Source organism: Sarcophilus harrisii, chromosome 1 (assembly GCF_902635505.1).
Source record: "Sarcophilus harrisii chromosome 1, mSarHar1.11, whole genome shotgun sequence".
Taxonomy (NCBI): domain Eukaryota; kingdom Metazoa; phylum Chordata; class Mammalia; order Dasyuromorphia; family Dasyuridae; genus Sarcophilus; species Sarcophilus harrisii.
Window position 1 is genome coordinate 214,399,718 of NC_045426.1, and position 15,208 is coordinate 214,414,925.

At 36.6% G+C, this 15,208-nt stretch overlaps 1 pseudogene; it reads right to left on the reverse strand.

The window, feature by feature from the left end:
- Positions 1-4,081: 4,081 nt before the first annotated feature.
- LOC116423782 lies at positions 4,082-5,919 on the reverse strand (annotated as a pseudogene).
- Positions 5,920-15,208: the final 9,289 nt, after the last annotated feature.

A 15,208-nucleotide genomic window follows, 5' to 3' on the forward strand; every position in this document is an offset into this window, starting at 1 on the left:
CTCAAAAACATATAGGGAGTACATCCCTTCCTCTCAGAGGAGGGTATTAAGCATTTACCAGCATATCTCTGCTTGTATATAACTTGTTTCTACATAGTTATTTGCTTGTGTCTCCACCATTAGACTGTGAACTCCTTGGTAGCAGGAACTGTTTTTTGTCTTTCTATATCTAGAGCACCTAGCACAGTGCCTTGCATATAGCAGGCATTTAACAAATGTTTACTAATCTTCCCTTCACTAAATAGTCTGCCCCAGTCCCAGATAATATTAGTAATCGATCTTGACATATCCTACCCAGCAAAAAGGAGGGGAAGAGTCCTCATAGTTTCCCTTAAGCCACAAAAAATGTTATCAGTCTACAATAAACCTCAGACCTATTCTTTCCCAGGCCCACTTCACTTAAGACAGCCTTCCAAGTAGTTTAAATTATTGAGCACTGAACAAATGGAATTACACGAGGGTTTTACTGAGTGTATTCAGTACTTAGTAAGCATTAGGGAATCTTTTTAGTCAGAGCTGTCCCAATTGCAATTTGAGACCCATGGTAAACACACTGTGTGCTCCAGCCACCTCTTAAAAATGTAACGACCTTCCTGTTCTAGTTAAAATGCTACCTTCTCTGAAATTTCCCTTGACTTTAGCTTAATAAAAATTCCCTCCTTTGTGATTTATTACCCGAGTTCTCATGTCTCCTGTCTTGTCTGTTTTCTCGTTTAACCACTAGAGGGAGCACAGTGAGCCAGATCAAGGATTAGTCCCACTGATGTGTCGCTACAGTAGCATCTTTGTGGAAATTAACCCAGCCATTTGTGTTTGCTTTTTCCTCCCTTCTGAGAGAGAGTTAGGAGTTTGTTATTGTTGTTGCTGCTACTGCTACTATTGCTGTTATAAATATGTAAAAACTATCTTAAGTTTCTTCCTGAAAACTTATTCCCCAAATCCCTTAGCACATTTCTTTCTAGCTTTTCACAAAAGAAACTCACAGTACTATACTTCTAATTTACTACTTATGTAAATAATTAAAAATAAATTATAGACTGTATTAATCTAATCGCATTGTCTAGAAGAAAAGTAATAGTCCCACTGAATCCTGTGAAGGTTAAACCACCACAAGGTCTGGAACAATCTATTCTGAGATGATATTTTATTTATTTATTTTTTTTTTTGTTAGAAAGATTTTTTTTTTATTCTGTTTAAATTTACTTCTTGACAAATATAAGGAGAAGTCTAACCCATAAAGAACACTATCAGACCCCAGATCTCTTCTCCAAGCTAAACATTTCCAGTCCTTAAAACCAAACTGAGATGATATTTTAGCAGTCTGTTTGGAAGAGGACAACTAAAAATGCTCAGACTACCAAACTTCCTTATATCTCTTTTTCTTTATATATAAAATGAAGAGAATGAGATGTCACTATATCCCATCTCAGCAAGCACACTGCTGACTAGACTCTGCTATATGTGGAAATAAGAGGGGCTTTATACATCTGATATATGTGTATGTGAAATATATACATGAATATATTAAACATATAGATAGGTATATGTATACATACATACATAATATATATATATATATATATATATATATATATCAGGTGAATGTGTATGTATCCATTCAGTGCTCTGTCATCAATGAATATATCATGTCCATATTACTGTTGCTTTCTTTGTAAAATATTAGATATTCTATGAAAAAGTTACCTGAACCATGGGACCTACCTAAATCAGACCTGGCTCACAAACTGTGTATTTTTCCTCAACTAGATTATAAACTCCAGAAGTATATGGGACTAGCACTGTGCTTTGTGCATAGAAGCTCTCAATAAGTATTTGATATTAATAATGAAGATATGGGGAAGATGCAAAAATGGATGTGGAGAGATACACTAGTATTACAGAGGCATTAAAAAGGATAAACACTGTCCTCTTGTGGACACTTGTATGGGGATTGTGAGAACCCAGTTATAGGGAAAGAGCTGGGGATACAGAATAATAAACTTGTTAACACGTTTCTTAAATATTGCATTAGACCAACACACAGGAATTCTCTCTTTTATAGAAAGATATAACCTATTACAATGTTACATTGTGAACAATTATAATTATGACTTATTTATAAAGAAGTTGTAATGGCTACCCTTAATGGGAAGTAAAAATATCCAGTTCTTGGTTTTCTAAATAAGACTTATTAAGGTATCTAAAGTTGATCAGTGCCCTCCCCTCTGTTTCTATTCCTGCATTTGTAAAATATATATGGAAATACATGCTTTCCTTCTTTCCTTAACTAAAGATATTGAGATTTAATAGGAAAAAATGTATATAATTCTCCAGATCCTTATGAAATTTATGTCTGGGTTTTCCTAACTGCATTTGACATGGTTTCCTAAATCTAAATTTTTTTAAATTACTATTTTTTTTTGTTTTTAACATTATCTTTGTTTCCAGTTGTAGTCCTCTCCAATGAGTCATCCCTTGTAGCAAAGAATTTTTTTTCCACTTTATCAGGTTTTTTTTTTTTTTTTTTTTTTTCCTGGACCTGAATACAAAATAAAAAACAGAATAGAAAAAGAAAGATAGAAGGGGAAAACAAAACAAAACAAAATCATGTATGTTGGAATCTTTACAAATTGTTAAGCCATTGGAGTTGATTTGATCTTAGAAAGATATTTTGGGCCAGAACTTGAAACAAAGTACTAAAGTACAACTGATGGAAACAATGCTTGTGTTCACACCTTTAGAGAGCTAATAAGTATCTAAGTACTCAATGGAGTTCACACATTTGGGAGAATGCAGGGTTTAGTAGGGCTTAGTCCCAATTCACACCTCCCTTAGGGCCAGAGAGCACTCTGGGAGCACTCAGGGCCACCACTGACCAAATGAAATTCTGTATAAATCAAAGCAAAGAGCATAGCCTACCCTGTTGCCTTCACACTTTCCTTCATAAGTAACTTTGAAATAGGAAATTCTGTACATGTAGTGTAAGCTGGAAAACCAACAACAGACAACAACCCAGTCTTAAGATGTAAACAGTGTCTTGCAACTCAATGATAGTCCTAAGTGTCTTAATATTTCAACAATTCAGTAATTTTTTTTAAAAATCAGAAATGCCTTAAATATTTAGTATAATACAATTTGATTAAAGAAAATCCTCAAGTATTTTTAGGAGATGAATGATTAAAAAAAATAAACTAAAAAACTAAACCACATCCAGTAAGGTGGGTTTTCTGTTCTTGCTCGAGTGGGGTTTTATCTATTTTAAAATAGCACAGTTTGTGTAAAATAATTCCAAAGCAAAATTTAGAAATCATTACAGCCTGGGTTTTCAAGACAGTAATTTTACAAAATAAAAGATTTTTTGAGGCATTGAAAGGATAGCTGAAAGGAGGTAAAAATGCATTTTTATTAGTTTTCATATTTAATTTCTCATAATAACTATCAGCTTTTAAACATCCTAGAATAATTTAAAAATAAATACTAGTTTAAATTTAAGATACTATAATCACAGATATAGGAATAACTCAAAACAACAGGAAATCTATTTGAGAATGCTATTCTGGAAAAGTGTTTTGTATTAAAATACTTATGGTAAAAACTGGTCATAAAAATAAGTGGTAATCTTCACATTTACCCAATTCAAGTTGTTATTGTTAGTTATTTCACAATCCCTTCCTTTATTGATAAACTATTTGGTCTAAAATGCTACATTAAATTAATCTATTTAGAAAAATAAGAGTCCATATTTTCCCAAATGGAAACACCAAAGTCATTAAATTTTTTTAAATTCATATTTGCCTATGTATTCATTTTTCTAAAAAGATAAAAGAAGTTTTAGTGGTGCTTAAGAATTTTTGCATGATCTGCTCATTGTCACATGGGCTATGTTTATTTCATAAGATCCCAGTTTACTGCTATGGGAACTAGAGCTGTGGAAACATGTGGCCAATGCTTAGCACCTCTTTAAAAACAGGAATATGAAAGTCTAACACATCCTCATATAGCTAATAACTTACGATGGAATGGAATGGAATCCTTTTTGTTTGTTTGTTTGTTTAGCTGACTTAAAAACAAACTGAAAAAGAAACCTTTTCAAAAAGATGTAGATAGTCCTGTTCACATATACATTCCTGTTAAGATGTATTTATGAAAGTGGGGAAGAAAAGGTAGTCAGTCACCTTTTCCTCAATATCCTATCAACCCAGTTTTTGATATTTGAAGAACTTATCATACTACATTATTTTTCTTATTTCCTTTGTTTTCATGTTTCCCAAGGTCCATTTCAAGAAAGTCTTCAGGTGTACCTTGTAAAGATTTTGAGTTCTGACTGTTAGGCTTCACTTCATCTTGAGGATGTTGATATAATCCAACTTTGCATGGTCTCACAGATGCTAGAAAAACAGCTGCTAGTAGCATGCCAGCTGTGCAGGAGTAGAAAGCTGAAGCATAATTCTTGGTGGTATCCACTAGAAAACCTGAAAGGGGTGGTCCAGCAAGTCCTGATATACTCTGAGCGCAGACATAGACTCCAGCTGCAGAAGCCATCTTCTCAATTCCCACTACATCATCTTCAGCTAGTAGAGGAATATGAGTGCCTGCTACTGTTCCAAGCATGAACCCAAAAAATGCACTGCATGTTATAAGACCCCAAAATTCAGAAGCAAAAGGAAAGGCACATAAAGATATAGTCAACAAAATAACACAGATAAGCTCAATATAGATCTTACGGATGGGCTTTCTATCAAGGACAAAACCAGCACTCATTCTTCCAAAAATTTCTGCCACTGCCATTGCAGATAATGTAAAAACTGAACGATCCTGGTCAATACCCAGACTGATGCTCAGAGGAATGATATACAAAGAGGGAGCAAAGAATCCAAGTGTAGCAAATACACCAAAAAGTGTATAGCAAATGAAACTCTTTTCTTTCAAAATGGAAAAGTCCAATAATGAAGCCTTTTCACTTGTTTTTGTATCATTGGACTCTACCAAGATTTCTATGTCAGTCTTGGGCTCAGGTTCTGCACTGGCATGAGTAGGCACATTTTTAGGTGAGATAGTTAATTCTATTCCTGAGTCAATGGAGTCTATTGAGGTGTGTGTTTTCTCATTTTCAAGCATATATTGTACTTCCCAATTTTCAACTGAGGATTCTTTTGGTGTTCCAGGTGATCTGATTATAATTGGTCGAAGCAAGGATCCACAGATGATAATATTTAACTGTAGGACACCAACGAAAAAGAGACTGTATCTCCAGCCAATCTTTTCTTTTAAAGCTGTGATAGCTGGTGCACTAGCAAACATTGCAAAACATTCTCCTGTGGAAGCAACTGCAGTCACAAGGGACCGCCTTTTTTCAAAGTATAGTGACAGAATGGTGACAGTAGGGAGAAAGCTAAGGCAGAATCCCAAACCAGATATTATTCCAATAGTTATGTACATATGAACAACATTTTGTGCAAAGGATGCCACCATCATGCCCACACTGACAAGCAGTCCTCCTGCCATCACCACTGGACGATGGCCAAAACGATTAGTCAATATCGTGGACAGAGGAGCTGTAAATGTTAGCACAAACACGCATATTGATATTATCCATGAGATTCTGCTGTTGGTTTCCTTAAAACTGTTCATTATGTCATTAAAGAAGATACCAAATAATTTGATGACACCATATGTAAGTGCTTCTATCAAGAAAAATGAAAAAGCCACTACCCAGCCCCATCCTCCATCAGGCACTTCAGAATAAACATTTGCACTGAAACACTTTCTCCTCTGCGTCATTCTTGATTCTAATTTCTGAGTTGAGGACACTTTTCCACTCGATCAGGGTCACAGGCTTTTCCACTTAAATCAGGATCAGAGGCTTTTCTACTGAAATCAGGATCCGAGCTTTTCCAGTGAAATCCACTGAGGGTCCTGTCAGTTCCACGTTCAGGGCGCCAAAATGTGAAGGTTTTCTGAAGGCAGCCTTAGTTTCAGTTATAATCGAATAATATTCCAAAATGCAGCCAGCTGCTAAAAATGCAAACGTTTATTTCTCTTTCCAAATTAGCCCTGTTAGTTGAGGTCTATCTCTCTGCTTGGTAAGAGATCTTGCAGCTTTGTCCTTCGCTTCTGCCTCTGCTTTCTTCAGCCTCCAGCCAGCACCAAGGTAGAAGATGCAATGAATCTCTTGCCTCAAAGATAGGGCTTGTGGGTTCCAAGAGCTCTCTCCGACTCCAAGTAAATCTCTCTTAACCTCCCAGAGTTTCTAGTTACTCTTCAAGTAACTAACTCCAGTCAATCCCACAAGAAGAACTAAGCTCAAGCTTCAAAAGCTCCCTATATATGTGATCTCCCAAAGGTTAACTCCGCCTTCTGGAGGGAGAGGGATTCTGGGTTATCTCCCAGAGTGCTCTCTGGCCCTAAGGGAGGTGTGAATTCGGACTAAGCCCTACCCTGCATTCTCCCAAACAGTGAACTCCATTGAGTACTTAGATACTTATGAGCTCTCTAAAGGTGTGAACACAAGCATTGTTTCCATCAGTTGTACTTAGTACTTTGTTTCAAGTTCTGGCCCAAAATATCTCTTTCTAAAATCAAATCAATTCCAATGGCTTAACAGTTTGTAAAGATTCCAACACATGTACCTAGCAGAACAGTAGGGAGCAGTCAAAATATATAACTGTTGGAATCCTAGTGTCAACTCAACTTGAAACAAGGTGAATACTCAAGGGTGATGTCAGAATCCTGGTGTTAACTCAATAGAATTGATACAGTGCTTATTGGTTCACACCTTACAGGAATCCCTTACAAGGTGATAAGTTGCTAATACTGATGGAAACAATGCTTGTGTTCATACCTTTAGAGAGCTCATAAGTATCTAAGTACTCAATGGAGTTTACAATTTGGGAGATTTAGGGTCTAGAAAGAGATATCTGAATTCATACCTTCCTTAGGGCCAGAGAGCATGCTGGGAGATATCCCACAATCCCACTCTTGGAGAAGTAGCATAAATAGAGCACTCTGGGAGATATAGAGGCCTACTTGCCTCAGTTGGAGATTGAGAAGCCAGGAATCGGAGTTGAGCTGGAGGCTGAAGAAAAGCAGAGGCAGGAGCCAAGGACAAAGCTGCAAGAGCTCAAGCAGAGAGATAGCTCTCTGAACTAACCAGGCTAATTTGGAAGGAGAAATAAACGTCTTCATTATTACTAGCTGGCTGGATTTTGGAGTAATTATTTATTTCAACTGAGACTAAGGCTGCCTCCAGGAAAATATGTAGAATTATAGAAGAGATATATTCATGTGCCCATCTTACCTTTGCTTCCTTGTAGGTTATTCTTTTGTTCTTTGCTGTGCACTTTTTACTTTATTCTTTTTTCCCCTTTCATTCTCCCCACCTCACCCAAGTAAACTACAATTAAGCACATATATTTATATATAACACATATACTTATATATACATATGTATATATACACTCATATATATATTCACACCCACTCACATACCCATTCATATACATACACATACATATATATATACATACATACATATTTACCCATACGAATTTGCATCTAAAACAGTATTAATATGGCTGACACATAATGTAGATTTCTCTTGATTTAATCTTTAAGTTTGACTTTGTCTAAGATCAATGATTACTAGCCCTTCTTATTTTGTATTCCCAACTTTGTATTCCCAGACAAGTAGCAGAGTGTTTTGCACCCACTAAGTAAGTAGTAGCTTAAACTTCAAAAGATACCTTGGAGTTTGGGGGCTAGTTTTTTTTTCTTCCTTCCGTATTTATTCCATCTCCCCACCCCAACAAACAGACAATTAATTCTTTTGCCTTATGTTGTTTCAGTTATGATTTCTAGAAGTAGAGTTCCAGAAAACCAGGCTTTGATGAAACCAATGGGATTTAAATGGAGCTACTTTACTATGTCTTTAAATCCAAATCACTCTGACTCTCACTGATTGGTCAATAATAAGTCCCAGCCAAAGCCTCACTTGCTCTTTGTCCTGTGTCTTGCCACTGGACTCAGATGACTCTGGAAGATGATGACTTTGCACAACTTGCCTCTTTTAAATCCAATTCACTGGCAAGTCAAGATATCACCCTGCTGACATCAACAAAGAAGACTAGATCCTAATGTCTATACTGAGGCCCTTTTCATTGATATATAAAGCACTTTGCAAACCTTAAAGTACTCTATAAATGTCAGCTATTATTTACATGTTTTAATCTGCATATTTTCATAGTTCCATGTTTTTCTGTGCATATTTTCGTAGCAGCAAAAATCACATAGGACTAAGATCACATAGACTAAGATCAAGGGATCTTGTCTAGGTATGGCCTTTGGGAAATCAACATTTATTAAGCACCTACTCAGTGCAAGGCACAAAGAGAAAAACAACATAGCCCTTATTCTCAGGGAGCTATGAAAATTCTGTGAGCCTCAGTTTCCTGATCTACTGAGTAGGATTAGTCATAATTACCTCTATCTCATAGAATAGTTTGGGGGATCAAATGGGATAATGGATCTGAAAGTACTTTGAAAGCTGCAAAAGTCTGTACAAATGGGGATTATTACCTTTATTTTCATATGCACATGGCTTGTACATGTACTAATGTTAACAATAGTAATTCCCTGTGTGGCCTCCGTGTAGGGTGGCTCTATCTTCTTAAGAATTCTGTGTGGTAATTGTCAAAATTAATACTTCAACCACTATCAACTTCCCTTGCTAAAAAGACTGCTCTCTTCCAATGCATAAGTCATAAGCCCTTTCTGTTATGCCTCTGTTTCAGGGAAGTTGTTTCTATTAATTACAGTTGATTATTTGAGTGGAAAAACAGTCCTTGCTTTTGTTTTCCCTTCTCCTATCAGGGCAATGGCAGGCCTGGACGAGCCTTCACTGGGGGAAAAAAAAGGCAATCTCTTCTCCCTTTCAGAAGGAAAGACATTCCCCCTTTGCAGCCTGAGCTATTGTGCTAGCTGAATTCCAGCCTGTCAGCTTGCTGGGCAAAGTTCGCTGAGACTATTAGCTAGAGTTTGTTTTGTTAAGTTCTTATTGCAATTAATTTGGAAATTAGACAGTTAAACAGGCACTCCTCAGTGTATTTTTTAAACTACAGGGCAGCTTCTTCACCCTTGACTCAGAGGAAATTTCCACATCTACCTTAGGCAGGAGAACTCCCAAGAGGAAGAACAATGAGATGTGGGCTCAGGTCATTTGGTTATTTTTCTTCTTTAAAACAGCAGCAACTGCAGTAGCAGCAGCAACAACAACAACAAACAGGTTTTGGTCTATTCTAATACAATCATCAGTCAGTCAGTCAGCAATTGCTTATGTATATCCGTCACTCTGATATAAAAGGAAAAAGATTCAGTGAAAGCTTTCAAGGAGTTCACATTCTAATGAATGAGAAAGCATGGAAATAACTGCATATATAGAAGATATATACAAAATAATTGTTAGGTGAATCTCAGAAGGCAAATAGATGGATGCCTTAGAGAGAGTATTAGGCTTAAAGTCAGGAAGGCTCCTTTTCCTAAATTCAAATCTGGCCTCAGATACTTATGAGTTGTGTGATTCTGGACAAGTCACTTAACTGTGTATATCTCAGTTTCTCAGTAAAATGAGCTATAGAACGAAATGATAAAATACTCCAATGCCTCTGTCAAGCCCCTCCTCCCAAAATTGAGTCACAAAAGGTCAGACACTACTGGAAGGACTGAACAACAAAAATCTCAGAGTGAAGGTACTAGCAGTAGCTGGAGGATGGGTGTGATGGGTGATTTAGAAAGTTGGGATTATCTTTAAACCTCACAGCAACCTTTCAGGATAAGTCAGTGATCTGTGAATAATCACATTCCACAGAGGAACAGAGGAAACTAACTCTCCAGATCTACACAGTTCAAATGAAAATATTGGTTTACTAAGAGTTTATCTAGATAGGATCTGCAAGTATCATTGTGGAATCAGGAAATCCACAAATTCATCCTCTCCCCCTGCTGCCTCCCTCCCGTCCCCTTCTTCTAACAAACAACTATAAAACAGAGTTAGAAGACTTAAGTTCCAAACCGAGATCCACTATTTTTTTCACCTCTCTGCATCTAAATTTGCCCCTCAGAAAAATGGTTGTGTTAGACTAATAATAGTACTAGCTAGCGTTTTTATAAAATCTTTGAGATTTGCAAAGGATTTTACAAATATTTTTTCTTGAATGAACAACCTTGGGAAGTAGGTGTTGTTATCCTCAGTTTACAGATGAGGAAACTGAGGCAGACAGATTAAATGACATGTCCAGGATCGCACAGATAGTAATCTCTAAATTCCTATCCAGTTCTGAATCAATAATCCCATGACTTTCAGCTGCTAAGATTTCTCATACAAAATAGAATAGGTGAGTCTTTCCTAAAATGAACTATAAACATGGTGCCATACAGTTTCAAGTTCTCCAGAGAAGATTATGATATCTGGGCTCTCCCATACACAATTTCCCCCCCCCCAATTTAATAGCCTTTTATTTACAGGATATATACATGGGTAACTTTACAGCACCAACAATTGCCAAACCTCTTGTTCCAATTCTTCACCTCTTACCCCCCCCCACCCCCTCCCCCCAGATGGCAGGATGACCAGTAGATGTTCAATATATTAAAATATAACTTAGATACACAATAAGTATACATGACCAAAACGTTATTTTGCTGTACAAAAAGAATCAGACTCTGAAATATTGTACAATTAGCTTGTGAAGGAAATCAAAAATGCAGGTGTGCATAAATATAGGGATTGGGAATTCAATGCCATACACAATTTTTATGGTGCTAAAATTATGAAGTTGGGGCAGCTAGATGGCACAGTGTATAGAGCACCAACCCTGGAGTTAGGAGAACCTGAGTTCAAATCTGGCCTCAGATACTTAACATTTACTGTGTGATCCTGGACTAGTCACTTAATCCCAATTGCTTCACACAAACAAATAATATAAAGTTAAAATAGATATCTAGAGTGGTTGTGAAGAACCTCCATTTTTTCTGTAAAATGGATGAGTAGAAAGTGGAGATGAAGAATGATCTATTCAGCCTAGTCTCAAATTAGCCTGTCTGGTCAAGATGCTGCACCAGTTTAGGAGCAAAGCCAATTGAGCTTCCAGTATAGCAGAGACACTGTATCTTTGAAAGAGATAGTACAACAATTTGAAGTGGAGAGACATTGTTAGGATGCTCCAGAAGCAGCTAGATGGCACAGTGCAAAGAATACTGGGTATGGAGTCAAGAAAACCTAAAGCTCAAATGCAGCCTTAGATATTTACTAGCTGTATAATCCCTGTAAAATAAGGATAATAATAGCATCTGTCTTTCAGGGCTGTTGTTTAATAATGAGTTTTTGTCCCCAATCCTTGGATCTTTGGGTTTATCAAACATTTCATAACTATGGTAATTTACTACTGTGTCCTGCATACCTATTCTATTCCACTGATCCATCATTCTCTTTCTTAGGCAGTACCAGATTGTTGTGATGATTACTGCTTTATAATACAATTTGTCATCTGATAAGTCTAGACCACCTTCCTACACATTTATTTTAATTGACTTCCTTGATATTCTTGATCTTTTGTTCTTCCAGATGAATTTTGTTATTGTTTTCTAGCTCTATAAATATGATTTCCAGTTGTTCAGATCTGACTTTATTTGTGTGAAAAGTGTTTCATAATTGTGTTCATATAATTCCTGGGTTTGTCCTGGCAGGTAGACTCCCAAATGTTTTATATTGTCTACAACTATTTTAAATGGAATGTTAGCTATTAGTATTAAGAAAGGGCACTGAGGGCCCTGAAATTCCAAAGTTGTGAGTTGACTTGGCTCTACAATAATTATACTTCCCCCTCCCAACTCTTTGTGTATTTGTGGGAGAATATGCCCCTGGTGTTGGGGGAAAATGCTTCTAACTGTTGTTTTTGCTATGCTATTTGAGTAAATTCATTTGTTTTGAGAGAGAGAGAGAGAGAGAGAGAGAGAAAGAGAGAGAGAGAGAGAGAGAGAGAGAGAGAGGAGGGATTGGAGTAGGTTATCTCTCTTTTGGGGGGCTAATATTCTGTGATGCTTACTGATTAAATGTGAGAAGATGAGAAATGCACCATCATCATGGTATTTGAGAGCTGTGTAAGAGGAGAAGGGACACCAGCTTTGCTCTTGATTGATGGGGAGGTATGAACTAATTGTATAATTTTTTTAGTACCTGTTGTCAAAACCTCTCCTCTGGTTCACACCTCTCTCCCCAATCCTAAATCTAAAATGCTTTTTGGACAAGTTCAGTTTCTGTTACCTTCTTGATCCAGAAAGAATAAACAGAGCAGTGATGCCATTGGAAATAAAGATTGTGTTTTGCCACAGTGGATAGACTTGGATCCAGGAAAACCAACATTCAAGTCTTGCTTTTGGATACTTACTAGTTAAATCACTTAACATTTTGTGCCTTAGTTTCTTCATTCGTCAAATAACCAAGAGATGGCATCATCTCTAAGGTTCCTTCCAGTTTTAAGGCCATGCTCCCACTACAAGAGCTGTTTCTAAGGTTCTTTCCAACTCTAAATTCTGTGTTCCCTTCTGGCTATGCATTTATAATTCCCGGATTACCCAATTCTTCTAATCTCTCACCATAGTTCAAAGGAGGGAACTGTTAGAGATCCAAATACCCTCAACCTGTTTTTCCTCAGCAAACAAAAGACAAACAAAAGGAGGCTCTTGGCTTGGTCTGGTTCCTGTAGGCCCAAATAAAGGTAGTCACTAGTCCTGGGGCAGTAGTCCTGGACTACTTACTTTAATTAAGTATACACTTCAAATCAATAAGCATTTTATTAAGCATTTACCATGAGTCAGTTGTGTTCTGGATTTGGAAGATATAAATATGAAAATTATTTATATTTACTAAAGTATAACCTTTTCCTTTCCCCCTATTATTCTTTCCCCAACCTTTCCCAATCAGTGTGCTAAAAAGATGACCAGTTAATTGCTAACTGACCAGCATGGGCCGGCATAACCAAGTCTTCCCCTAAAGACTGAGATTCCTCCACTCTTTGGCCCAAGAGGCTTAGCCTGATCTGATCTCTTTCCTTCGGAATTTTAAACTGTTGTCATTCTCCTATAACAGAAAGCAAAGAAGACAGTTAACGCACAAAAAGAGAAGTTGCTGTTGTTCATCCTTCATTTTTTAAAAGGATCAATGACATCACAATGATTGATGTCTTGATTTTCGAGTGAAATGGATTTAAATGAGGCAAAACGTCAAATTCACTCTCTCTTTCAGAGTCATCAAAGTTCAGTAGCAAGACAAAAGTCAGGATGATTGGCAATGGCTCGGAATGCAGTGGATGACCTTGGAATCTTAGAGTCTTAGAGTCAAGCTCTCAAACTCTCCACAGCACCTGCTTCAGCTGCCATCATGGGCATTGCAACAAATTGTTCTCATCCATCCATTCTGTCAGAGGAAGTCTTTATGGGCTTGGAGTAGACATCCCCCCAATTCACTGACAGATTTGTAGCTGGTCGTTACCATCATCCTGGTTTAGTCTGTCTGCCCAGATGATTTTAATGAGGTGTGACCACTTCGCATGCTACAGCTTCTTGGAGCCACAGGTGAGCCACAGGGTGGAGGTGGACCAAAGATGTATGAACAGTCCTGAAAAGGGCTTAGCAAGCCTTCAAACCAGAGGAGCTAGTCTTCTCTGAATACCCCATATACCTTACTCTATTATTTACATGTTCGCTTAAGGAAAGACTTTCACCAATTCCTTTATTTGTCCTCCTAATATAAGTAATCTCAAAAAAGAAAAAAGTGTCCTTCATTGTTAGGAAAATGAGCGAGAAGGCAGATTTTCCACAGCCTTCTTAGTTTCCTTATTTGTACTTAGAAAGTCCTTAAATATTGTTATACTTAATCCCATAGACAGTTGATACTACTGCCTGGACTTGGTAAAAGATAACATAATATTGAATGAGTACCTATCATGTACAAGGGATAGTACTAGATGCTTCAAAGATTAAAAACGAGGATTGTCTCTCAAGAAACTTAGAAATTTGGTTTCAGGAAGTGGGTGGGAAGCAAGATATATACATAAATAGTTATAATTCAAGGTAGAATGTGGTAAAATCCATAAAAGGGTACAAAAACTGCATAATAATAGCATCACCATAAATTGACAGTGTTTGACATTTTACTAAACATAGTTTTTATTTGAAACGTTCAATTCTCAGAATAATCCTGTGAGATTGACAAGCAAATAAGTTTGTGTGGGAGTCAGCAAGGTTAGGTTTGAGACCTTTTTGTTCTCAAAAATGTGTAACCCTAAACAAGTCCCTTTACTGTACAGATTGGCACACTCTCCAACTTAGACAGAAACTAGGAAAGTCTGAATTCTTGGGATTTGGACCTGAAACTCACTTCCAAGGTTTTCCATTATACTACTCCAGAAACATGGATAATACATTTTCATGGCATCAAGAACCTGAAAAACAATTTATACATAATCTTTAACATTATAAAAAACAGCTTTGAAAGCTGCAAGAAATATGATCAATACAATGGCCAGTCATGATTCCAGAGGATGAAATATATGAGCCATGATGAATTTAGGGTGCAGAATTTCATATATACACGTATATACTCAAATGTACACATATATATATGTATGTGTTTTATTAATATATGTATGCTATATGATACATGTATTTTATATATAATGTATTTATTCTAAATATGTATGTATTTTATTGAAGGAACCATTGGAGGAATTTATTTTGCTTGACTGTGCATATTTGTTTCAAGGTATCTTTTTTTTTTTTAATTGGGGAATGGGATGGAAGATAAAATAAATTATAATTAAATTTAATAAAAAATAGAGAAGGGAGAAGTGTTATAGGTGCTGAATGTTGCAATTACTTTCAAAAGAAGCCACTTATTCATTTTGTCTAATTATTTTACTTTGTTACATGAGCATTTTCTCATGGAGTGGGGATAATCTATAAATGTTTGTAATAAAAACAAAATGCATCAATAAAATGTACTCTTTTCATTAAAATAAAAACAGGGGGCTTCCCAGACTTCTGTCACCATTAGACTGACACTGTCAAGATTGTCAAATTATGATTATAACTCTATATGTAATTCCTTTCATAGGAATTACTGGATTTCTTTTTAGGTCCCAGCTAAAATCTTCCC